Raw genomic sequence first — 25,148 nt, 5'->3', positions numbered from 1 at the left:
AGCACAAGAATAGGTTCAAAAGGCTCAAAGACTCAAAGGCGCTGACTGGCGAGGACTTACAGTTTTATTTCTTTTTTTCCCTAGAATGGGCTGTTTCTTTGGGGGCATAGGACCACTTGATTGACACCTGTGATTTACAAGGGGCTATTATCTCATTTTTATTATTTTTTTAAATTTTATTGGGTAACTGTGTTTTTTCCAGGACTCAGGAGCTCGGTGTCAAGTTGTTGTCCTTCAATCTAGCTGTGGAGGGCGCAGCTCAGCTCCAAATCCAGTTGTAGTTTTCAATCTAGTTGCAGGGGGCACACCCCACCATCCCATATGGGAATCCAACAGGCAACACTGTTAAGAGCACGCACTCTAACCAACTGAGCCATTTGGACGCCCACCGGCAGCTCAGCTCAAATCATTGTCTTCAATCTATTGTGGAGGGTGCAGCTCACTGGCCCATGTGGGAATTGAACCAGCAACCTTGTTGTTAAGAGCACCGCACTCTCACCAACTGAGCTAACCGGCTGCCCCCTTACCTCATCTTTTTAAACTGCGCACGTTCCTTCCCAGAATTCAGGGAATTCAGTCTGTTATAATGGTATTAATGAACTTCTGGTCATATGTATGATATTATAATGATGGTATAATGAGGCCCAGGTGAAATGAAGGTCATCATGACCTTTACTGCACAGGTGTGAGTGACTGGTTTAACTAGTTGGGTATTTTGTACCCATTTGTTTCCTCATAGGAGTAGATAATTATAGTAAGAAGGGAAAGTTTTAGGTGGAGAGGGGAGGTCTTCTGGGTGGTCGTATTCTATGAATTGTGTTGGATGTGCAGGAATGCAGAGACCCGATGCCTATCTCTAACAGCCTGCCTTGTTTTCCCCTTGAGAGATGTGATCCCCATAAAATTTCTATGGGAAGTTGAGGGACAGGAGGTCTTTTCTTCCATATCTGCTTCCTGCTGGGCAGGGGCATAGAGCTGTCCCTACCTATTGGGGGGTTCACAAAACTCTCGCCCTATCTGAATGTTAGCTGAAAGGAAGGGTTCTCGATATCTGCCTGGAAGACCATGTTGGCTTCTTTGGTTGGGACTGGTAATCTTGCTGGGGTATATCATCTGTGTCCCCAAGGCCCCTGAATGAGGAAAAATAGATTTTGGTTAAACAGAGTTAAAAGTGTTGGCCCAAGAAGCAGAACCCAAAGCCACTGATGCAAGGTGGCTGTGTGATAGAAATTCTGTTCAGCTTCGTAGAGCCTGTGGTCTTTTCCTCTGGTTAATCCAGTCATTCAGGTGGTATTGTTCACCCAGGAGCTGGGCCTGGAATGGCCTGGAGCAGGCGGCAGGGGACTTCCTATGATACAGGCTAGAAACAATCTTCTACTTAAGATTTAAAAGCTGTTTTGAAAGGTGATTAAGATCAGGAACTAGGGAGCTAAGAAACTTGTTTGTCCCTTATCAATAAGCTCACCCCTAAATAGAAGCTTCTATTCCTTACACAAAGCACCACAGATTCTGCTTCTGAAAGAATTCCTAAATGAAGAACATGGTTTTTCTCCCCAGAGACCATAGCCTAGAATGTGTGGTCTTTTTCGTTCTCTTCTGCAGAACTCATGTGTCACACAGGGTGTCATGTGGGGTCTCAGCTCCCACTCCCCACACAAGAACGCAGGATATGGCGAGGCCAAAAAGAAACAACAACGGAGCCATAGATAGGGGGGTCATACCACTATATTCTCGCTTGCAGCTGGGTTGGAGACACAGGAAGTAGGAGCCACATGACCTGCAATCCGCCTGTCTGCTTCTCCACCAACCGAGCAACCCACTTGCTAGCTGTAATCCCTCGTGCTAACTGCAAACTGCTCTTGCTAGCTTAGCCAAGGCAGTTATATCAGTGGCTAATGGCTAACTGGTAACAGCTGATGGCCATCTACTACCTGAGCCAGCACATTTCCACATGAGGCTGAAAGCCTGGAAACTGCTCTCTGGGACTCTGTCCCCACACTGTCCATTCTTTCTGATCCTCAGGTTTGGATTTTTCTCTCAAATCTTGACTCAGTTCTTAGCAAACCCTGGCTTCCTAGAGTGTGTGTGTGGGGGGGCAGAGCCCCAGAAAGTAGTTTCCAGGCTCTCAGCCTCACATAGACAGGTGCTGGCTCAGGTAGTAAATGGCCATCAACTGTGATGGGATGGCCATCAGCTGTGGCTAGTTGGCTGTCAGCTGTAACCAGTGAGCCATTGGCCACTAATATAACTGCTATGGCTATGCTAGGAAGGAGAGGAAGGAGAGAGAAAGAATGGGGGCTAGCAAGAAGATGGCGGCTGGGCTGGCAAGCGTGGATGGCGGTTTGAGGACAGTGTGGATCCAGCCTCCAGTGAGAGTATAGTGCCGCCAGAGAGAATATAGTGGTATGACTCCCCCATCTATGGCTCCGTGGGTGTTCCTTTTTGGCCTCACCATATCCTGCGTTCTTGTATGGGGAGCGGGAGCAGAGACCCCGCAGGCCACCCCGCACGACAAATGGCGCAGCGAGCAGGGTCTCCCGCATGACAGTGTGCCTCAGTTCTCCTGGTCTTTTTCTAGCCTTCAGACCACACTGCTTTCTCAGTTGTCCCTTGACACCTGGATGACAATGGCTCTGTTGAGTACCATCAGGACCAATCAGAACAAACCTCTGTTACTTGCTTATTGGCCAGGATAAGATCCATGGAGGGCTTTTCTATTGCCTGTAACCTAAACTTTCAACCTTCTAGCTCTGACTTTCAAGCTTTCCCCAAACTTTAGCATCCAGCAGAAAACATAAACATTAAATAAAAGATTATATAATTAAAATTTGGTATGTGCTATGTAAGAAAATTACAGGGTATTATGAATGCTTATAAAACAGGACTCTAACTTTACCATATGAATTAAGGAATACTGCCTCAAGAATGTATTCCTGGAGGAGAGGCTGAAATTGCAATTAGGTTAGGAATTGTTGGTTTGTTGATGTGGAGCTTAGCACTAGTGACTCTATTTGGGCCCGTGGTTTCAGGAAAACAATTGACAGTGGACCAGTAGACTCACCTTCATGTGGGAAGAATGTCAAATATTTAAGCGAGGGAGAACTGTCTCCCCCAACTTCATCTCTCACTCCTGATAAGAAATTATGTGCCAAAATATTTCCATCTTTCTTTGAGTACAGTGTAATCAACAAATTTGGAATGAAAAGAGTGTGGCTGGAGCAGGGATGATTGAAGTAATTCCATTAAACTTATTCAAATTACATTGACAGCTACTGGTTAAGGAGAAGAGTTCCTGGGACATGGTAAATGTTGAGTAAAGGTTAATTGTTTTGAGGACAGATAAAAGGCTCTTTTCTTTTGTATTGACAGAACTTAGCAGGATGTCTAATTAAATGCTTGTCACTTAGTAAACCCTTAAAAAATGATTGTAGAATTTAATTCTACACTGAAAACAGATACAGTATCAAAATTTTCTAGAAGTTATTTCCCTGGTGCTGTCTCAACTGTAAATTATTTTTCTTAATAGTTCATATATCTTAGGAAACTGTGTAGGATAGCCTCCTTGTTCCCCACTGACACTACCAAAGCCCTCTTCCATCTGTCCTTTTTTAAAACATAAGCTCACGAATGAATGTTAATTAATTAATGTGGAAGGAATAGTAAAATTAGAAAAAATTTGTGAACATAATAGTAATAACTATTTCAGGAATGAATCATCAACTGATGCTAAAATGAGTGGTGAGGATTTCCATTTCTGCTTAGGATATAAAAAGTGGCAAAGCAATTTCACTCCTGTCTTAACAAAGAGAAAGAGATAATCTACAAAATCAAAAATCTTCTTGGAACTGTAAAAGAGCTGAGGTTGCAAGGCAAAACTATCTATATTCCAATGAATGGCATGCCCCTCTGAGAAGAGATGGGACTTAAGAACTCTTTCGGCTTTGACAGACCATGTGAAGTAAGCTCTGCTGTTATCAAAGCCAGTAAGAGGAAATCAGCTACAGTGTCACCACATTCTTAAAATCAATGGTGTGGGATATAGCTTAGTAGTTTTGAATGACTCTGAGAACCTAGATACAAGTGGAACTCCCCCTAACTCATAAATTCTTCTCCACGGGCCTTCAAAGGTGTTCCTGTTTAAGACTGGGCACAGGGCTGAAGGCAGTACAGAGATCCCCTCGGTAGCACTAGTGTTCCAATTGTAATTAGTTCACTAAGGGAACATTGCAAATTACCACTCACATCCTTGGATCCACGTCTCATATAAAACAAATTCTTAAGCCAGTGGGGAAGGGGCAGCAACCCCTCCAATACCTGGGGCTCGGGAAAAGGTCCTCTGCTTATGTGAAAGTGATGTTGTAAACAGTATCTGCTTCTGCAGAAGGGTGGAAAACCCTCCCATCCCCAGGACCCAGGAGAAAAATCCACTCCCTCTGGGAGAAGGGTAGAATTAAAAGACCTCTGCCTTGGGAAAAGGAGAGAGAAAAGCTCTTGGACCCAGGTTTCTGGACTGATACAAAGCAGAGGTCAGCTACTAATGGGAGATAGGTAGGAAACTCTTTCCTGCCCAAGACTTGGCATAATAGAAAAAAACAAAACAAAACATGGGAAAAGGGGAAAAGCAATGCTGAAAAGTCATGGCTCCAAGGCGAGGTATATAGGGTCTGCCTACTAAGTTTATTCATGATAATTAATCATGGTAATGACACTCTAATGTGATCTCCTTCTTCTACTCACTTAATTCACATAATGATATATGGTCAAGTTATGAGCCTTGATTATGATTTTCAGAATTCATTAGACCTGCAGTAGTTGTATCCAGAGTCTATAATCACACCGAACTACCCTCAACCATCTTATCTACATTCCACTGCCCAAGTCAACTCCAGTTTTAACAAGCCCTCTAGATATCAACTATCACATCTGTGATGTCTTTCCTTGTCACTCTAGGCTGAATTAATTTCTCCCTTTACTCTAGAAAACGACAATGCTTATCACTTTGCACTATAATGTCGTTAGTTTTGTAAAGCTAATGCTGATGCCAAGCCTAGGAGTCTACAATATAAAAATATTATCTCACCAGAAAAGTATGTAGAATTCCTTTGTACTCTTGTAAAAGTCTTAACCCTGTTGAACTCATTTAGATCCACACAAAAGCTGAGAAATAAAGACAAAACATATTTATTTTCTTCTTGTTTTCACTTTGATGTCTTTGGGATCATTAAATAAACTGGGCTTTCTTTTACATCTGGTTTTCATTACTCAACCCAAATTGAAATGAAATTACTTTGTCCAAATAATTAATGCCACCAACTTACAACATAGTATTATAAACTTTTTATACTGGTGTGATATTGATATTCCTATCCAGAAAACTGCCTACCATAGCATGACAACAAGGTATTTGGAAACAAAAAGTCTAAACAGATTACCTGAAACAAATAGACTTGGAAAAAAAACAAAGGTTGTTAGCTCAGACTGCTGGATAGTTTATTCAGAACAATGATTCACAACCTCAGAGTTTCTCAAGCTAATACTAGGTTTCCCCTAAAATGAATAATTGATTTCCCAGCCAAATGCTTGGAGGAAATGCTGCATAGTATGATTTAACACAAAAATTAACTATTTAGAGTTTTTCAGAAGTCCTACTGAAAAGAAATCCAATACACTCAAACACCTCTCAGATCACTAATATTTTCAGATCAGTCTGGGAAATTTTGACTTAGAATATTTCCACAATGCTTCCTAGGCATGTTTTTCCTTTTGTTAATCAATTCTGTCGCTCAGCATTTGGTTGCAGAGTACTGAATTAGAAAGAAATTTATTGATGTGTGTTAAGTGACTTACAGAATTTGGGGAAGAAATTAAATAATAGACTTTATTTCAACAATGACTTCTAAGCTACATCTCAGCACTGTTTCTATAAGGGTGCTGCATCTTCCATCATGATTAGGAATCCATCTGCTGTATCAAGAAGTTGCTGCTCCAGCCAATTCCATAACTTCTCTCCTGCTATCCACACAAGCAAAACAAAAGCATCACACCTGCAGGGCCTTTCTCTCTACTTAACCCAATTTAAATTCACACTTGTGTACCTGATTGGTGAAACATAAACATATCCAGAATCTTAGCTCCAAGGAAATCTGGAAAATGTGATTTTCAGCTTTCTAGCCTCTATAACACTAGAAGGAAATTGAAATAGATGCTGAGACAGTCAATCCACAGTACTCTACTCGCCACTGCTGTTTTATCCCAACATACAAGGTCTGACAAATAAGTTTGCAAACTTGTTACAATGATGTCGCTAACATTTTCTGATATCAGAGGGGTTATTCATTATGAATTTGTATCAACTGGACAAACAGTTAACCGAGCTTACTATTTGGAAGTGCTGAAAAGGCTGCATGAAAAAGTTTGAAGAAAGTGAACTGAACATTTCACAATTTATGGCTCTTGCATCACTACAATGCACCAGCCCGCAGGGCACTGTCTGTGAGGGAGTTTTTAGCCAGTAAACAAATAACTGTATTGGAATACCCTCCCTACTTAACCGAGCTTACTATTTGGAAGTGCTGAAAAGGCTGCATGAAAAAGTTAGATGAAAATGAACTGAACATTTTACAATTTATGGCTCTTGCATCACTACAATGCACCAGCTCACAGGGCACTGTCTGTGAGGGAGTTTTTAGCCAGTAAACAAATAACTGTATTGGAACACCCTCCCTACTCACCAGATGTGGCCCCCAATTACTTATTTCTTTACCTGAAGATAAAGGGAATATTGAAAGGAAGACATTTTGATGACATTCAGGATAGCAAGGGTACTATAACGACAGCTCTGATGGCCATTTCAGAAAAAGAGTTCCAAAGTTGCTTTGAAGGATGGACTAAGTGCTGCTGTCCATGCATAGCTTCCCAAGGGGAGTACTTCGAAGGTTACCATAGTGATATTCAGCAATGAGGTATGTAGCACTTTTTCTAGGATGAGTTTGCAAACTTAATTGTCAGATCTCATATATTGCATTGCAAGGTAATGAGATTTCTGATAAGGCAATGGAATGAAATAATAAAAAAATAAAATAAAACAGAGCTAGTTTCATAAAGATTCATAAAGGCAGGAACTACTATAATACCAGTGCCTAGTTCAGTGCTTATAATCGAATAAGTGCTCAAAAAATGGTGTCATTTTAATGAAAGGATGAATTTTATAGGATCACCTTGACCTACCGTTTTGTTTTCCTGAGGATGAAACTGAGCTACAAAGAAGTGAAACAATTTGATCATATTATCTACAATGGAACCAACCAAGGTCTCCTAGCAAATGAAGTGATTTGGCTTTTTAAAAGGTTAGAAGGAAAAAGCAGTGTGCAATCAAAATAAATAAAATTAAATTGAATCAACAAATATTAATGAGCTGTTAAAATATGCAGAATGCCGTAGGAAACATAAATAAGAATATAAAATGCTGCCCTTCTAAAGTATCAAAAAAAAATGAAATCTAATGGTGGACTTTCTCTCTGCATAATGTTGTATACAGTGTGTTAGGGCAAAATTAAACATGCAGTTTCTGTAGCCACTTTTACACACATACCTCAAAGCTTGAAGCCTATGGTTTATACTTGTATTGAATAGCTTCCTTTCTCATTTTAATGCTTTGTAAACATTTTGCCATTATCAAATTTCCTAGCATTTTCTCCCTCAACACTATTCTCTATAGCTTCTGTCAGATGGCACAGAGAAGGCCCTTATACTCATTTATATTCAGCCTTATTGTAACATGAAAAGATTTCTTGCAGAGTCCAATTCCATCCATTTAAGGAGATATCTGTTAACACCTCTATTAGTCTGCTTGGGCTGCCATAACAAAAAAGAGTATTATAGACTGGGTGACTTAAAAACCAGAAATTTATTTCTGACAATTGTGGAGGCTGGGAAGTCCAAGATCAAGGTGCTGGCAAAGTAACTTTAATTCCTGGACCTCTTCTCTTAGCTTATAGGTGACTGCCATCTCACCGTGTGCTTATGTGATCTCTTTATTGTGTGCATGAAGGCAGGCGGGGGGAGGGAGATGGGAGAGAGTGAGAAAGAGAGGTCTCCATCCTCTTATAAGGGCATTTGTTCCATCATGATGGCACAACCCTCATGATCTGATCTAACCCTAATGCTCTCCCAAAGGCCTATCTCCAAATACAGTCACATTGGAGGTTAGGGCTTCAACATATGAACTTTGGGGGACAATTCAGTCCATAGCAACACCAAAGTAAAACAAAACAAAATATAATAATTCCCATTAGTAGAGCAGGACTGGAGTACTGGTCTCAGAATGGCTACAAAGGAGGACACCAGATAACCTCTATAGAACTAAAATAGTACCTGCACTGGTATTGCTTAATGGTAGCTCTAAAGTTTACAATATCTGTCTTTATCAGTCAGACTTTAAATAATATTATTCTACTTCACATATAACAGTATACTTATAACAGTATACTTCCAAATAATCTCTCTGATCTTTTATATCACTGTTAAAAATTATTATTATAATTCATATAAAAACCACTAAAGAAAATTAAACAAAAACTTCTAGCCAATGAACTAATAGTAGAGATGAAATGAAAAGTTAAAAATTGCCCCATTATTCTGAGATAATAAGAAAGAAAAAAGGAACAAGAAACAGGAAATCAAGCACAAAACAAATAGAAATATGGTCAGTTTAAATCATATTAATTATAAATGTTCTAAACGTCTAAATAAAAAGAGATTGAGTCAGAGATTTTCAGATTTGATAACAAAAACAACAACCAACTACACGCCATCTATAAGACCCCAACTTTAAAAAAAGAGTTACAGTTTAACTGTACAAGGATGAAAAAAATATATTCCATGTAAACACTAGTCAAGAGAAAACTGTAGTGTCTATATTATTATCAGGCAAAATAGATACTAGAATGAAAAATTATTACTGGGGATAAATAGGAAATTTTGATAATGAATAATGGGTCAATTCATGAAGAGGACATAATGACTCTAATGCCTAAGCCCTAATAATACAAGTCAAAAACTGATAGAACTCAAAGGAAAAATAGACAAATCCATAATTATAGTTGTAGACTTGAACACTCCTCTGTCCGTGATTGATAGGACAAATAAACAGACAACCAGTAAGAGTATAGAAGATATGAAGAACACTATTGATCAGCATGACATAATTGACATTCATAAAACAATCTACCTCCATGAAGCAAAATACACATTCTTTCCAAGTACACATGAAAGGATCACCAAGATACAGCATATGCTGTGCTAAAACAAATCTTACTATACTTAAAAGGATTGCAATTACGGAAAAAAATATATGTTCTGGGTGTATAAAGGAATTAAACCAGAAATCACCAACAAAAAGATACATGGAGGATTCTGAAATAATTGAAAATTAAACATACTTCTAAACAATCCATGGGTCAAAAAGGTATTCCCGGGGGGAGATTATGAAATAATTTTAAACTAGATGAAAATAAAAACACATTTCAAAATTGTGTGAGGCTGCTCAAACATTGCTTAGATGAAAATCTATAGCATGAATGTTTATAGTTAGAGAAGAACAATTGTCTCAATGTTTTAAATTTCAACCTTATTTTTTTTTAATAAAAGAAAAGCAAATTAAACCCAAAGTAAGACATAAAAATAAACAATAAGGGCAAGAACAGAAATCGTTAAAATGGAAACAGAGAAAAGAGAAATAGAACCAGTGAAACCAGCAGCTGCTTGTTGTCAAAGTTCAATAAATTTGGTAAGTCTGTAGCCAGACTGACTAAGAACAAAAGTAGCACAATTTATCAATATCAGAAATGAAAGAGAGGCCATACTACCGATTTTTCTGACATTAAAAGATAATACAGAAACATTTTTCAGCAGTTTTGTGCCAATAAATTCAACAACTTAGAATGAATGCACAAATTTCTTGAGAGAAGGAAGTAACAAAGTTCACTCACACAAAAACAAACAAACAAAAAAACAAGCATATGTCTACTTTACTTAGTTTTCATCTTAAAAGTATATTGAACTTTATCAAATGTTCTTTCCCCATTTAATGAGATGATCATATAACTTATTTTTTTGACTGTTGAGACTTTACATATTCACTGACTAATTTTGAAATGATGAATCAAACTTGAATTACCAGGGCAAATTCTGACTTGGTCATGATATATTGTCCTTTGTAAAACTATATTTCTGATTTAATTTGTTATTTTTTTAAATATTTTTTTCTTCTTATGTTCATGAGGAATATTAGCCTATATTTTGGGGGTTTTTAAATGTATCTGGTTTTGCTATTAAGATAATGATGGTCTCATAAAATGACTTGGGAAGTGTTATCTACTGTATTAATTTAAGAATTTTGGGATAAATATGAAAACACATGCTTGCAATTTATATTCAAATTGCTGAAAACCAAATATAAAGAGAAAAACCTGAAGTCAATCAGAGAAAAAAGAAATACTACACACTAGGAAACAAAGATGGAAAATAGACCTCTTCTGAAATTATGGGGCCAGAAGACAGTAGATATGCTTATTTGACATACAGAAAGAAAACAATAACTCTCCACTCAGAATTATGCCTAGTGAAAACATCTTGCAAATAGGAAAGCAAGATGCTTTTTCACACATCAAAAGCTATGATAAATTATTTCCAGCAGATTTGCATGAAAAGACATTGTTAAAGAGAATATTTCTGGTAGAGGGAGAATGACTTTTGAATCAATACACACCAAAAAAATAAAAAATAAAAAATGGCTAGACATGGTAATAATGTGCATAAATGTAACAGACTTTGATTTTTAAAAAATCTTTTAAAAATATAATTGCTTGTATTTATCCTACTTCTTGGGTTTTGCTGAGTCTTCTGGAACTGTGGCTTATTGTCTTTCATCATGTTTGAAAAAGTCTTGACCTTTATTTGTTTAAATATTCCTTCTGCCTCACTGTCTCTTTTCTTCCTGAGATTCCAATTATTTGTATATTAAACTGTTTGGTATTGTTTTATAATTCAGATACTTCTATTTCCTTATTCACTCTTTTTATCTACTTTTTGTTTTAGTTTAAATAATCCCCCCCCTTCTTCAACCTCCCCTCCCCCAACTCTGGTTCAAGTTATTGTTTCTCAGTCTAGCTGTGTAGGACACAGCTCCCTGGCCCATGCTGATATTATGAGCCTTGCATTCCATCCCCGCCCGCCACAGCAGCCTGTCACTAGTTGTCTATCGGCAGCTCACAGCAGCACACAGCAGCTCTCACCAGCTACTATCCGCTCATGCTGGCCGTCAAGCAGCTCATGCTGGCCACTGGCTGCTCATGGCAGCACACAGCAGCCCACAGCAGCTCACGCAGACCTCTGGTTGCTCATGGCAGCCCAGCTCCAGGGAGAGCTGTTGTTCACAATCTTAGCTGTAGAGGGCTCAGCTCCTGGCCCATGTGGGAATCAAACCAGCGACCTCGGCGTTAGGAGCATGGAGCTCCCCCCACTTGAGCCACCAGGCCGGCCCCAGTTTGAATAATTTTTGTTGAACTATCTTCAAATGTACTGATTCTTTTCATCATTACATCCATTCTGCTGGTAAGGCTATTGAAGTAATTTTCATTTCTGATGTACTTTTCTTACATTTTCATTCGAATCTTTTTTTATACCTTCTTTATTCTGAAATGTCCCCATCTTTTCATGCATGGTAACACCTTTTTCACTACTAAATTCTTTTAACAGGTTAATCATAATTGTTTTAAGCTCCTTGTCTAACAACCTCTGGGCCATCTCCAAGTCTGGTTCTATTTATCCTTTTATTTCTTAAACATAGGTCTTTTTTTCTTATTTTGTGTGCCTCATAATATTTAAATAAATGAGAGACATTGAGAGCAGAAGGACAATTAAGGCTAGGTGAAAAAAAAGTATGCCTGGAAATGGGCTGCCTTTTCTTTTGTCACACACTTTGAGGCGAAGGGTTGAGTAAATCTAATCTGTAGCTGAGCTGCCTTTGGGCTGCCTCTAGTGATGGGCCGCTATTACTTGGAGCTTAATGCAAGTCATGGAGTGCTGGAGCTTTCCTAGCACTCCACCTTGGCTTTCTGTGGGTCTGTACTGCTACACTGCATAGGGGGTTTCTCTCTCTGCTCTTGCCCCTCCCTTGGGGAAAGACTGTTTCTTGTTCCCGGTCTAAGGTTTGTGGCAGGAGCAGAGCTTTCTTTGTTCTCTTGCTGCAGCCTCAGTCTGAGGTAGGCCCTGTGCATAGGGGATTCCGTGGTAGGGTTTTCTGAGCATTCCTTTCTCATCACCACCTCGTGTTCAGACAGGGTCTACATCGGATGGCCTTCTCCAAATACTCCACCACCCACACGCTCAGGCAGGTCCTGCATGCCTGTACCACTAAGGGGGCTCTTTCAGGTTTCTTTCCCTGTCCCCAATCTTTCCCATGAACACCTAGTGGATGCACATGGAAAACAGCTGGTGAGCGAGTGGACTTCTCTTGTCTCTGAGATTTGTAGGAATATTAAACTGTCATGCTGGTCTATAACAAGACTTTAAGAATTAAAAATTAAAAATTAGGGGTGGCTGGGTGGCTCAGTTGGTTAGAGAGTGAGCTCTGAACAACAGGGTTGCTGGTTCGATTCCCACATGGGCCAGTAAGCTGCGCCCTCCACAACTAGATTGAAGACAACGAGCTGCTGTTGAGCTTCCAGGGACAGTCAGATGGCTCAGTTGGTTAGAGCGCGAGCTCTCAACCACAAGGTTGCCAGTTCAACAATGGGATGATGGGCTGCGCTCCCTGCAACTAAAGATTGAAAACGGTAACTGGACTTGGAGCTGAGCTGCACCCTCCACAACTAGATTGAAAGACAACGACTTGGAGCTGATGGGCCCTGGAGAAACATACTGTTCTCCAATATTCTCCAATAAAATTTATTAGAAAAAAAATAATTATTCTACCCACTTTTATGGTAATCATCTTGTTCTGTTGCGTGTAGCCAAATGTAACATATTTCCTGTATCCCATCTCTCCTTAGAGGAACTTGTCACTTTTTAGATTCAATTCCCCCAATGGCTTTGTGACCTCAGCTCTCTGATAAGCTCAAATAAAATTATGATTTTTTAGATGATTCTCTTTTTTTTCTCATTGCTAGAATGGGAATGATGTTTGATAAAGTTTTCTATATCCTAAATGGATAATCTTGAGATTTCTGAGGAGTACAGGCCATATAATTGGTAGGTTATCTCTCGATTAGCATTTTTCTTATGTTTCTGCTTATCAGGATAACATACAATGTGTTATTTATCTTATTATTGGTGATGTTAACTTTGATTCCTTGGTCGTCTGCCACATTTCTCTACTAAAGATTAATACTTTTTCCCTTTGTAAATAAGGTTACTATGCAAAAAAATTTAGTGTCTATGTCAATATCCCATATTTCCTCCAACTGTACCCATTGACTTTAGCATCTATTGATACATTTTGTCTGAATCAAATACTATTATGATGGATTACAAGTTGTGATTTATTAATTCCATCATTCCTTATAAATTCATTTGCTGGTTTTCTACTCTAAGGAAGAACTTTCATTCTTCCTTTATACATTTACATATTTTATTTGTATCAGGGAAGACTCATAGATTCTTTATTCAAGAGTTGTAATCCTTTCTTATCATTACCATTTTTTAATTAATATATACATTTTTCAGTTTTTCAATTACAGTTGACATGCAATATTATATTTGTTTCAGGTGTACAACATGGTGATTAGACATTTGTAGAATTTACACAGTGATCACCCTGATAAGTCTAGTACCCACGTGACATCATACATGGTTATTACAATATTATTGACTAAATTCCCTCTTCTGTACTTTTACATCCCTATGACTGTTTTTATAGCTGGACATGTGTACTTCTTAATCCCTTCAACTTTTTCAGTCATCCCTCCAAACCCCCTCCCATCTGGAAACCATCAAAATGTTCTCATTATCATTATTTTGATGTTCAGATTTTTCTAGATTTGGCCAAGGAGAGCCACTAAAGCTGGCCACTGTATCCTTTTGACATGTCCCATCATTCTTTAGGCACCTCCTTACTTTCTGGCACTAAAAGATGTCCTAGGATCATTTTGAAGATTCCCTGCTCTGGTTCTAGAGCCAAACATTTCTCCAACAAGCATGTGGAGCAAGGAGGGTGTCCACCTGGGGTGTGGAGGCTGCTCAGGAAAGTGTGTCAGAGCTGAAGCAGGGAGAGCAGGGGATCATTGATAGCTAAAGTTATCAAGAGGGCAAAGTGGGCAGTAGTAATGGAAGATTGTTTACATCCTGGGCTTCAACAAATAAATATATTAAGGATAATGTGAGCTGGTTGCTTCCTGAAAAGGAAATTACAGATATGACAACAGAGAAAAGTAGAGTTGAACCTGTCATGTCGGATTGGTCTTGGGATATCAATGCAACCTTCTAATATCTGATGTGTAGATAAATATAGATGCAATTGTGAGTTTGTATGTATGTATGTGTGTACATCTATATTTTGTTTTTATGTCTGTGTATTCTCTAGCGCTGCCCATTGAGAGGACCTAGGAGCAGCAACAAATCAATAGAAATGAGCACACCTAGCACCCAGACCTTGATTTGTAAATGCCATTCTCCAATAAAAACACACAAAGATTTCATTGAGAAAAGCTAGTTCCAAGTATGGGGAAGGGACGTACAAAATGAGTCTAAGATATCCTGTTCTTCTAGAAAGAAAGAAGTATCCAAGGAATGGTGGAGCATGTCAAGAGGCCAGTTAAAATGGGCTTTCACTGGCTAAATCTGGAATAGCATGAGCAATAGAATAAAATGTGATAGCAATGGATGGAAACCCATTGAATAATATAGGACTCTAAGAATCTGTACCACCATAAATACAAACATACATGCATGCAGAAATTGAAAGTTTCATAATGAATAGCATTAAGATAGATACAAGTGTCTCCCCACAAAATGTGTACTAATTACAATGGGAAAGAAGTGTAACTTTACAGTAGAGAAGCCAGGCAAATACCACCCTAACCAAGTAATTAAAGACCACATCACCAATAATGGGACAAATTAATATGATGTGCCACTTGAGAGATGCACTTAGCATCATTGCTGTGATATTCCTGCAATAAACAAATTACTTGACTCTAATTATGAGGAAATACCAGATGAACCCCAGTTGATGGAAGTGCTGCAGAATGACTGGCCTACAATTGTCAAAATTATCAACCTCATGAAAGTCATGGAAAAACTGGGAACACTAAAAAGACTGACATGAAAACTACATAGAAAACATGATTCTGAGCTGGACCATTTGCTATTGAAGGCAGTATCAGTACAATTAATGAAACTTATGGGATCCGAAGATTCTTTGATGGACTATTCGATATTTAATAGTCTTATTTTAAAGGTTTTATTATGATCATAGAAGGATGTCCTTGCTTGCAGGAAATACATGCAAAAGTACTGAGGTAATAGAGCATCATATCAAAAAAACTTACTTTCAAAGGTCAGGGGAAAATTATTTTTACTGTAATAACACTTCTACTTGCAACTTTTCTGTAATCTGAGATCATTTTAAAACCAAAACGCATAATTAAAATTTTCTGTATTTCTGGACTTTAAGTTCCTTAAAAGAAAATGCTTTATTTTCTTTTAATCCTTTCTGAGCACCTAATACAGCTTCAAATAATACTTTTTGAAAAGCTGTTTATCAAACAAATCTAGAGAAATGTATAGGGATCAATGATAACTAAAGGGGCTGCTATCAGCACTTCAGATAATTCCATGAGTAATATCGATTGTGTTCACTAGCATCTATATACTAAAGTAATAATCAATAATGTGTTTTTAAAGGATTGAAACAAAAATGGTTGTTGCTAAATCCTAAAACAAAGAAATAACTTAAACACACCCTCCTATTTGATTATTTCAATTGTTTAAGATTTTACTGCATACAAATAATTCAAAGAGTAGCTGAATGTTATAGATTTTGGATAAGATATAAGATTTAAAACATAATTTGCATCTTGGGGATGTAATATATAGCATGGTGATTAAAGTTAACAATATTGTATCATATATTTCAAAGTTACTAAGAGAGTAGGTCTTAAAACTTCTAATCATGAGAAGAAATTGAAACTATCTGAGGAAACTACGTGAACTATATTTATTTCACAATATACCCTGTTTCCCCGAAAATAAGACCTAGCCGGACAATCAGCTCTAATGTGTCATTTGGAGCAAAAATTAATATAAGACCCGGTCTTATTTTACTATAATATAAGACAGGGTATAATATAAGACAGGGTATAACATAAGACAGGGTATAATATAATATAGTATAGTATAATATAATATAATATAATATAATATAATATAATATAATATAATATAATATAACATGTACCAGGTCTTATATTAATTTTTGCTCCAAAAGACACATTAGAGCTGATTGTCTGGCTAGGTCTTATTTTCGGAGAAACACGGTATACATATATCAAATCATCATGTTGTGTACTTAAAACTAATACAATGTTATATGTTAATTCTATTTCAATAAAACTGGGGGAGAGCACCATTTGCAGATATTTTTGGCAGAGATAATTATATTCCTGTTCTAACATCCAGTCTCACTTTCTTCCTTGGTAACAGAACTCTGCTTTTTGAGCTGCACACGTTGCCATCTAGAATGAAAGACTGAAGTTCCCATCCTCTGTTACAGTTAGGGGTTGTTACCAAGTTTGTGGCAATGAACCGTTAGTGGTCATGTCCAGATCTCCAAGAATGACTTGCAAAAGGAGGCTGACTCACCTAAAAGTTGTCTGCTTTCTATCTTTTTCCAGTGTGAAATTCAAACTGATAGCTGGAACTCCAGTAGGTATCTTGGACCAAGAAGTAACCTTCAAGATGAGGGTTATGTGATAAGATGTTGGTGAGGCAGAAGATTAAGAAGCTGGGTCTTTGGTGCCCCTTAGAGCTTCTGTAGGCTATCTGGTGCTTGAGTTTTTTACATAAGAATATAAATTTCTATCTTATCTAGGTTTTGGAATTCTTCTGTTATATGTATCTGAATATAATCCTAATACTCTGCATGCTAACAAAACTTCTCAAAACTGATCCAAACATCTGTCAAACATGTTTTAGAGCACAATTCAAATGCCAATTCTATTATTTACTAGTTCCTTAGCCCTGTGAAGTGCGAAGTCTATTTAATATCTTTAAGCCTGAGATTCCTCATTTGTAAATATGGGAATAATATCTACCTCCTAGTGCAGGGGTGTCCAAACTTTGTTCAACGTTTTTTACCAAGGGCCATATGCGGTAAAATACACAAACAGTCGGGCCACTCACTCAAGGTGAAGTACGTATTGCATCACCTGGTTTATTTAAATAAACTAAATATATTTTTGGAATTTGCTGCGGGCCAATAAACAATGGATTGTGGACCACAGTTGGCCCGCGGGCCGCAGTTTTGACACCCCTGTCCTAGTGGTTTAGAGAGGATAGAATTAGGTAATAGTTACAAAGTTCTAACCAGAGGACCTGAAACATAATAAGAATGCAATAAATGCTAATTGATTATGACAGTTCTCCTTCCAATGCATATTGTTTTCTTTCCCTATTTTGTAAAACATAGGAATGCTAATGTTTTGTCAATTTCTTCCCATGGATTCTATTTCTTCTCAAAAATGTGCACTGTACCATGCTGTTTTGATTACTGTAGCCTTGCAGTATAATTTGATGTCAGGTATCGTTATACCTCCCACTTTGTTCTTTTTTCTCAAGATTGCCGAGGCTATCTGGGGTCTTTTATGGTTCCATATGTTTTAGGATTATGTGTTCTATTTCTGTGAAAAATGTCCTTGGTAGTTTGATAGGAATTGCGTTGAATCTGTATAGTGCCTTAGACAGAATGGACATTTTAAAGATATTAATTCTTCCTTATCCATGAGCATGGTATGTATTTCCATCTATTTGTATCTTCTTTAATTTCTCTCTTCAGTGTCTTATAATTTTCAGAGTACAGGAGGGGGGTTGTCACTGTGTGAGGGATGTAAATAACAAATGTCTAACTATTGCATTGTCTTGTGCACTTGAAACTAATTTTAAAAAATGGGGAAAAAAATTTTCACTGTGCTTAGATATTTCATGATATAAACATTCTTTTCATAAATTCAGTTTAATGTTGATATTTTGTTATACATTTCTTTTCTATCTAAAATCCAAATCATCAATGTATCTTATTTTTATACCATTTGGCTTGGTAAACAGGTGTTTGTTGAGCTGGAGTCCATGAACCCAAGCAAGGTCAGAGCAGAGATGTATTTTGGTGTTGGCTGATGCCTCAACATAGATCGCCTTTCTTGGGTCATCATCCCCACTGAGGAACTGCAGGTTAGATTACCTCCAGGATCTTGACAGGATGTTTAAAGCCATAAACATAGTTTGCATGTCTGTTCTACTGGTGTTCCCGATAGTAAATCACCACTCTTACTTCTCAGTAAGGTACTACTTAAAATCCCCCATCTCAGTGTTTCTTCCCAAAACTGAGAGACTCATGCTGAGGCATGAGGCAAAGAGGATTGAAGCCTCCTGGCAAATAAAGTATTCCAGGTCAGACACGTCAAATGATATCTCCCACTGAAGGTTAGCTATCACTTCCATAGCACTTTCCTGTTCTCTCTGTCTCCTGAGTAGATTTTGATTTTTCTAGGAGGACCCATCTAGGCCTTATCTCATAGGCAGAGTACTGGTAAAATCCTGGCAGCAGTTTATTTAATCCAATCCCAATTAGTCCACCCAAACCAACTTCTGTGTAGCATCTATTATAATAACATACTTTGGTAATTGGAAAGATGAAAAAAAAAAAAAAAAACTTCTAAAAACTTATAAATGCGCTTTTCTTAGTCCAGTAACTGGCAGAACGTTCAATAAACATTTAATTAATTTAGAAAACACAAACACCTCTAACTACAGCATGAGGCAGAGTTCTTTTAGAAATTTGCTCCTCAAGATATGAGGCTAAGTTGTTTAGATTCTTTTAAATAAAACAGAATAGAAAGTTCAGAATACAAAAGAAAAAGAACTCAATGAATTTTTCTTTTGTTAATCAACAAAATGCTTATCAGTGTTAAAATATCATGTACATTGCTTTCTGTTCTCTGCAGAAGGTAGGTTTATTTTGCATGCTTGAGCCATCTAGATATTTGAACTGACATTCTCCTTTGGAAAAGAAAGCAGAAATTAAAAGTTTGTCCACAGGTCAAAGTCCATAGGTAAGACTGTGGGATGCTTCAAAGTGACCCCTTCAGTTCCTTTTAATCACCATCCCTAGGCAGAATGTTGATGCCCACTCCAAACTCTCTTAGATCATTTGGACGGAAAGCAGCACGTCCCTCCATATGCCCTAAAGGATCATTCAACAGCAACTTAAGACAATTTTTGAATAAGAATATTTCTTCTTTGAATTTTGGCAACATATCAAGATTACACATATGTATTACATATTATAATTACATATATTATAATTACATACGAGGTCTGACAATTAAGTTTGTAAACTGTTGCAGTGATGTTGCTAACCTTTTTTGATATCAGAGGGATTATTATAAATTTGCACCAATTGGACAAACAGTTAATCAAGTTTACTATTTAGAAGCATTGAAAAGGCTGCATGAAAAAGTTAGATGACCTGAACTTTTCGCCAACAATTCATGACTCTTGCATCATGACAATACACCAGAGCACACGGCACTGTCTGTGAAGGAGTTTTTAGCCAGTAAACAAATAACTATATTGGAACACCCTCACTATTCACCTGATCTGGCCCCCAATGATTTCTTTCTTTACCGGAAGATAAAGGAAATATTGAAAAGAAGACATTTTGATGACATTCAGGATAGCAAGGGTAATACAATGACAGCTCTGATGGCCATTCTAAAAAAGAGTTCCAAAATTGCTTTAAAGGGTGGACTAGGTGCTGGCATCATGCATAGCTTCCCAAGGGGAATACTTGGGAGGTGACCGTAGTGATATTCAGCAATGAGGTATGTAGCACTTTTTCTAGGATGAGTTCACGAACTTAATTGTGTGACCTTGTCTACATTATATATTTATAATTTTATATGGGGTGTTGAGGGTGGGGATGGTCTTCAGGCCCATAAATTGAAATATTGATAAAAGGTGTTCATTGTGTTCATCCCATTTTAGATTTCCAGCTGCTTCCTTTTGCTGTTTCCTGAGAGAGACACACGTCTCTCAATTATTTTTCAGGAAAATGTGTAATTTCCTAAATTTCCCTAAATTCCTGTATAGGGGTGTTCAAACTCATTATTTTAGAGTAATAACTTTACAACAACCTTAGATATCTTCACAAGACTCCCATTAGGTATGAGTCAATTTTTACAATGGCAGGTATGATTTTTATGGTTTCTCAAGGATGTTCAGTTACCTTATAACACAGGGAAGAGAGCTACCGAGAGACAGAGAGACAGATATACACACAAACACACATGTACAGAAATGGAGTGAGATCAAGAGTGAGAAAAAGAGAAATTTTAAAAGCCATCTGTTCTACTTATAGAGTGAGAAAGAGAATTTGGCTTCCTCATATAGTCTCTTTCCACATGCCTAGCATTGGGGGATCGTCTCGTTGGACTGGAGTGATTTCAAGATTTAAGAATTTATATGTTTTTGATACAGCATAGTCCCTAATATAAATGAATTATTAGGCTGGATCATATAAAATTGTCATTTTATAGGTCAAAAACTGTCAAATTTTAGCAATTTCATACTGCTCAACAGTTTAGACTACCTCTCTTCACTTTGTCATTAAGGGAGAGATCCCCCACCTTAAATACTACAAGATAATCAAACATAGGACACCCAACACTAGACAGAGGAGATTGATAGCAGTTTAGTAGTCACATACGAAGGTCTGACAAGTTCGCAAATTTGTTGCAATGATGTTGCTAACCTTTTTTTGATATCAGAAGGATTATTTATTATGAATTTGTACCAACTGGACAAACAGTTAACCAAATTTACTATTTGGAAATGCTGAAAAGGCTACATGAAAAAGTTAGATGACCTGAACTTTCCGCCAACAATTCACGGCTCTTGCATCAAGACAATGCACCAGCTCACAGGGCACTGTCTGTGAGGGAGTTTTTAGCCAGTAAATAAATAACGGTATGAGAACACACTCCCTACTCACCTATTCTGGCCCTCAATGATTTCTTTCTTTAACTGAAGATAAAGAAAATATTGAAAAGAAGACATTTTGATGACATTCAGGACATCAAGTGTAATACGATGACACCTTTGATGGCCATTCCAGAAAAAGAGTTCCAAAATTGCTTTGGAGGGTGGACTAGGCACTGACATTGGTGTGTAGCTTCCCAAGGTGAGTACTTCCAAGGTGACCATAGTGATATTCAGCAATGAGTCATGTAGCACTTTTTCTAGGATGAGTTCACAAACTTAATTGTCTTACCTGGTATACTGACAGCTGAGGGGAGGAAGACATTACTTGCTATGTAGGGCCACAAAGGGTGGTACTTGGGAAGAAAGTGAACAAACAGGGTCTGTGGGAGTCAGGCTTTATAGTAATAAGAGGATCAGGCAACCCTTTGTTACTACAGGAGAATGTAAATGATTTGTTTAAATAATTCCAAAGGGTGGCAGGGAACTGAAGCAGTATGATTGAGGTACAATGCAGCAGGGCAGCTGATAGGAAAACCAGCTGGGTGGGGAGACTTTCCTGCAGGGCAGGAGGCATATCAGGAGAGAAAGTCATGGTTAGAACTTTGAGACATTTTGTGCCCTATGTATGACTAATGCCAAGGCAGCAAATAAAATTGTAGGTATTATAATATGTCAACCTAATTTCAACTGGCATTTAACTAAAACCAAAAAAAAGTGGTATGTTCCATTGGTAGAGAAAATTTTGTTGTGCTGTATTTATATCTTTAATATGGACCCTTCCTGATGGTAATTTTCAGTATATATATATATATATAACTTTTATTTTTTTGATTATGTGTTGAGGTAGCTGTTGCTAGTTGTCTAACCAATATTGGTTTGTTCCTAATTCTTTACTAACATAATCTCAATTTTATTCAGGACAACAATGTACTCAGTTAAAAATGATGTCATAGGCTCCATTGTATTTTTGATGGTCATGTGACATAACTTTGGCTCAAAAGATATTATCAGGCTGCTACTGGGTCTTTACGAAAAATCAGTTTCCTTCCTAAAATGTAACAGACTCATCTGGCATACATCTTTTCTTCTTAACATCTTTGTCTGTTTTCTTTCTTGCTCCCTGGTAAGAAAGAAGCAATGCCTAGAAATGGAGAATTATGACCATGAGAATGATGTAACTTATACATACATGCAAAACATTTGAGGAGTTAGTAATGGTATGCCTGAACTTAAATCTTGACTTTTAGTCACAGACTTAGCTGGATAAACATGAAAACATTATATAAACTTTATGAGTCTCAATTTTCTTACTACTTTTTAAGGTCCCTGTGGAGATTATAACTGAAAGCAAGATTTATTTATTTAAAAAATATTTACTGTTTTCAAGCCCTCAGAACATAAAAATATGGGGGGAGGAAAGAACATAGGACATGCTTCTGAAAAATTTCTAGTGAGGGATGCCACTACCTTCAAAAACAAAAACAAACAAACAAACAAACCAAATAAAACCAATGTCCTGGGTTACAAATTATGATGAAGTAAAAGGTGTGAGTAACAATATAGGACACGTGTTATCAATGAAGAAAAAATGAGACACTCAAGAAAATTTTGCTTCTTTCATTCATCATTAAACTTTTCAAAATACTTGTCCCTGTTCTTTGTCCTCCCACTCACTTCCAAATCCATTCTCATCCGTCTTCCTCCATCTCTGCTTCATCACTGCGTAGAAACGACTCTTATTAAAGTCACCAAAGACCTCCATGTCTATATAAACAATGTCTGTACAATTTTTTGGCATGTTATCTTAATCATCTTTTCAACATCATTTGACCCAATTAAATTCTCCCTCTTTCTTGAAAGACTTCCTTCCCTTCTGTGACTCCACACTCTTACAGTTTTCCTCCTTACCTCTTCGTCTACCTTGCCAGCCCATCCTTCTATCACTTTCTATTATATGTTGAAATGCCTCAGAGCTGGACCTGAGATCTCTTTCTCTTTCTATATTATCCATACCCATAGCGTCAATTAATATTTATATATTAGTAATTCCAAATTTAGATCTGCAGCCCATATTTCTCCTCTGCATTACAGACTCAAATCCCGGTACATCCATGCCACTGCATGACAAAATGCAGTCAAAATCTGACATTGTTTTTCACTTCCCAGCATATGAACCCTCCTTTCGTGTCTGAGGAAATTAAAAGGCACAATCTCTGTTCCACAATAGAAGTACAAAATTCCAAACCTGCTTTCCCACATTTCCTTGTGGTTAAGAGCATGTGAACATGACATAGGATCTATCATTCAGATGCACCTGCCAAGGACTCTGAGTGGAGAAGTGGTGACATAATGAATTGAAATTGTGAGACATTTCCTTCGGTGATGATGGCAGCAGAAAAATGATCAAAACCCTGGACTAGCAGCTGTGGTGGATCAGTTCCAGGAGTCAGTGTTCAGTGCTTACAAGGTAAGAGTGCAAGCTACCCTGTCGACAGCGGGGTTCACACTGGAATAGTTCAATGGTATTATTTTGGCCATTGTTCTTGAATCTATATTCATGGGTGTGGCTCTGGACCAGAGTGGTAATTCTGTGAGCTACTAGATAACATTTTTTTTTTCTTTTAAACTCTTTACTGAAATATAAAATTGATACAGAAAAGTGAACAAATTCTAAGTATATAGGCTTAGTAAATGATTGCAAGCTAAAAAATAACAAATATGTAATCAGTACCCCCTGAAGCTTCCTTTATGCTCGCTTTCTTTCACAGCCTTTCTTACTAAGGTGACCATAACCTTGATATCTAAAACCATAAGTTTTGAACTCGATAAAGTGTCATACCGTATATACTCTTTTGTGTCCGAATTCTTTTACTTAACATTATGTTCTTAAGATTCATCGACATTTTTCATGTAGTTGTAAATTTATTTGTTCTTATTGGTATATTTACTATCAGGTGACTATATCACAATTTATTAATCCATTCTTGTATATACAAGCATTTGAATAGTTGCCAGATGGGGTCTATCTCCATTATTATTGAAGCACTACCGTTACAAACATTCTTATATTTGTCTTCTGGTGGGTAAATGTATGCAATTCAATTGGATACATACTTAAGACTGAAATTGCTTGGTCATAGGATTTGTGAATGTTCAGTTTTGTTAGGTACTGCCAAACAGTTCTCTAAAGTGATTGTAACAATTTACTCTTCTCTTAGAGTGTATACAAATCCCAGTTAGCATTTTCTGGCATTTTCACTTTAACCACCTTGGTGACTATGTAGTTGAACTAGTTGTAATTTGTATTTTCTTGGCACACAATTGTCTTAGTCATTTTGGAGTGCTACTAACAAAAATATTATAGACTGGGTGGCTTAAGTGATAAACTATTCTCAGAGTTCTAGAGGCTGATAAGTCCAAGATCAAGGCTCTTGCAGATCCAGTATTTCAGGAGGGCCCACTTCCTGACTTATAAACAGCCACCTTTTCCCTGTCTCCTCCCACGGCTGAGAGAAAGGAAGCAAGTTCTCTCTTGTCTCTTCTTATAAGGAGACTAATCCCATCATAATGGCTCCACCCTAATGACCTAATCACCCCCAAAGGACCTATCTCCAAATATCACATTGAAGATTAGAGTTTCAACATAAACATTTAGGGGGACATGAACATTTAGTCAATGGCAACAATGAAATTGAGTACCTTTTCACGTGTGTATTTTTTATTTGGATCGCTTCTTCTCTGAACTACCTATTCACACATGGAATCATTTCTTTCTTGAGATCTCTGCTTTTTTCCACTAATTTGTAGGTGTTCTTTGTATATTCTGGATATAATGCTTTGTTAATATTTGTATTGCAAATATTTGTAGGTGATTTTTTATGTATTCTGGATAT

General features: G+C 37.5%; 1 long non-coding RNA gene across 2 annotated transcripts in view; it reads left to right on the top strand.

The window, feature by feature from the left end:
• The window catches only part of LOC109451385 (uncharacterized), a 40,522-nt gene that overhangs the window by 6,485 nt on the left and 8,889 nt on the right, over positions 1–25,148 (top strand). The window contains exons 2-3 of one of the 2 annotated variants that reach the window (XR_016018725.1): positions 18,322–21,454; positions 23,564–23,722. This is a non-coding gene — a long non-coding RNA (uncharacterized LOC109451385). Of the gene's footprint in view, positions 1–18,321; positions 23,723–25,148 lie in introns of both variants that reach the window. The other variant, XR_016018724.1, reaches the window with a different exon arrangement.

The sequence above is a fragment of the Rhinolophus sinicus genome, chromosome 14 (genome assembly GCF_057876585.1).
Source record: "Rhinolophus sinicus isolate RSI-liver-muscle chromosome 14, RSI-T2T, whole genome shotgun sequence".
NCBI classification, from domain to species: Eukaryota; Metazoa; Chordata; class Mammalia; order Chiroptera; family Rhinolophidae; genus Rhinolophus; species Rhinolophus sinicus.
The sequence above is the reverse complement of the archived record's forward strand: the minus strand, read 5'-3'. Positions and strand labels throughout refer to the sequence as shown.